Genomic DNA, 2,434 nt, shown 5'->3' with positions numbered 1-2,434 from the left:
TAGTACTTAGGAGAAAATGTATATCTCTAAATGCTTATATCAACACAATGAAAAATGAGCATTTCAATGAATTGGGCATCAAACTAAAAAAAAAAAAAACAAACAACAACAAAAAAAACCCTATAAAATGAACAGATTAAAAATCCTCAATTGAAGACCATATTGGAAATCCTAAAAATCAAAGGAGAGATTAATGAAATTAAAAGTAAAAAGGAATTGAAGAAGATAGAAGCTGTTTTTATAAAAAAAATAAATTTAGACAAACCATTGGTCAATTTTATTAAAAAAAAACAAAGAAAACCAAATCACCAGTATCAAAAATAATAGGGGCGAATTCACCACAAATAAAGAGAAAGTTAATTAGGAGCTATTTTGCCCAATTATATGCCAATAAATGTGATAATCTAAGTGAAATGGATGAATATTTACAAAAATATGAATTGCCCAGATTCACAGAACAGAAAGTAGAAACATAACCCTATACAGGAAAGTAGGCTGAGTTCAATATCAGGAAAACTATCAGCATAATTGAACATAACAATAACAAAACCAATAAAAATAATATAAATTACTCAATAAATTCAGAAAAAGCTTTTGAAAAAATACAACACCCATTTCTATTTTTTAAAAAAGTAGAGAATATTAGAATAAGTGCAATTTTCCTTAAAATGAAAAGGAGTATCTAAAAATCGTCAGAAAACATTATCTATAATGGGGATAAGCTAAAAGCCTTCCCAATAAGATCAGGGTGTAAAGCAAGGATGCCCATTATCACCATTCTTATTCAATATTGTATTAGAAATGCCAGTTATAGCCATAAGAGAAGAAAAAAAATTGAAGTAATTAGAATAGGCAGTGAGGAAATAAAACTTTTCAGATATTATATTCTTTAAGAATCCTAGAGAATCGACCTCCACCGATGCCTCCTCCTCCTCCTCTACTTCCTCCTCCTCCTCTTCCTCCTCTATCTCGTCCACCACCTCCTCTTCCTCACCATCACCACCACCATCATCTTCCTCCTCCTTCTGCTCCTGCTCCTACCGTTGCTGCTTCTCCCTCCGTTCCCTTGGAGCGGACCATCCTGGTGCCTCTTTTGTGAAGCGGCGGCTGAGGAGACCCCCGGACTCGCCATGGCCGATGAAAAGCCAAAGGAAGGAGTCAAGACTGAAAACAACGACCACATTAATTTGAAGGTGGCAGGGCAAGATGGTTCGGTGGTACAATTTAAGATTAAGAGGCACACACCACTTAGTAAATTAATGAAAGCCTATTGTGAATGACAGGGTTTTTCAATGAGGCAGATCAGATTCCGATTTGATGGGCAACCAATCAATGAAACAGACACACCTGCACAGTTGGAAATGGAGGATGAAGATACAATTGAAGTATTCTAGCAGCAGACAGGAGGCGATTACTAAAAGGAAAATCTACAATTCTACTCCAGAACTGTGCTCCCAAGGAAAACAATACATTCACAATTAGAAAACCAAGATTTGGTTCATCCACATACTGACCACTGCAGTATAGTTTTCTCTCTTCTTTGATTCCCTTCCCCATTCCTTTATTGTACATAAAGTAACTGGTGTATGTGCACAGGCATAATGCGTATTTCTTTTTAACTAAATGGCCGATGGTATGTTTTGATCAACATCAAATGGAGATGGGGAGGGGAAAAATACAAACTGCTTCTGTGAAAATATCCCTTTTCTCCATTAGTGGCATGATCATTCAACTTTTATCTTTATATTCCAGTAAGTTATTTTGCTTTCACTGTTTAACAACAACAAAAAAACCCACAAAAAAATCCTTGCATACCTTGTTTGATTGGATAATTTCAATGTTTTTCTTTTATCATTGTAAAACCAAGGACAATTTTATAACTTTTTTTGTACATAGCTGTTACATGTAGGGCAATCTCTGTCTCTCAATTGGGATTAAATTACTATAAAGAAATTGATCCTAGATAGTTTTCCCTTCAAGTCAAATATCTTGTTGTTTAAATAAACTTCTTGTTTAAAAAGAATCCTAGAGAATCAACTAAAAAAACTAGTTCAAATCATTAACAACTTTAGTGAAGTTGCAGGATACAAAATAGACACACATAAATCATTGGCATTTTTATATGTTACCAACAAAGTCCAGCAGGAAGAAATAAAAAGACAAATTCCATTTTACAAATAACTGTAGAAACTATAAAATACTTGGGAGTCTATCTGCCAAGACAAATCTAAGAATTCTATGAACACAATTAGAAAATCCTTTTCACATAAAGTCAGATCTAAACAAATGGAAAAATATTAATTGCTCATAGGAAAGTTGAGCCAATATAATAAAAATGACAATTCTATTTAAATTTATTTATTCAGTGTAATATCAATCAAACTACCAAAATTTTATTTTATAGAGCTAGAAAGAATAACAAAATTCATTTGGA

At 33.2% G+C, this 2,434-nt stretch overlaps 1 pseudogene; it reads left to right on the top strand.

Moving 5' to 3' along the window:
• Positions 1-986: 986 nt before the first annotated feature.
• On the top strand, positions 987-2,023 carry LOC138168488 (small ubiquitin-related modifier 2 pseudogene; annotated as a pseudogene).
• The last annotated feature ends 411 nt before the right edge of the window (positions 2,024-2,434 follow it).

The sequence above is a fragment of the Petaurus breviceps genome, unplaced genomic scaffold (genome assembly GCF_028583685.1).
Source record: "Petaurus breviceps papuanus isolate PSGF00001 unplaced genomic scaffold, PetGlider_PUasm1.0 37, whole genome shotgun sequence".
Taxonomy (NCBI): domain Eukaryota; kingdom Metazoa; phylum Chordata; class Mammalia; order Diprotodontia; family Petauridae; genus Petaurus; species Petaurus breviceps.
This window is presented reverse-complemented; position numbering and strand designations above follow the sequence as displayed.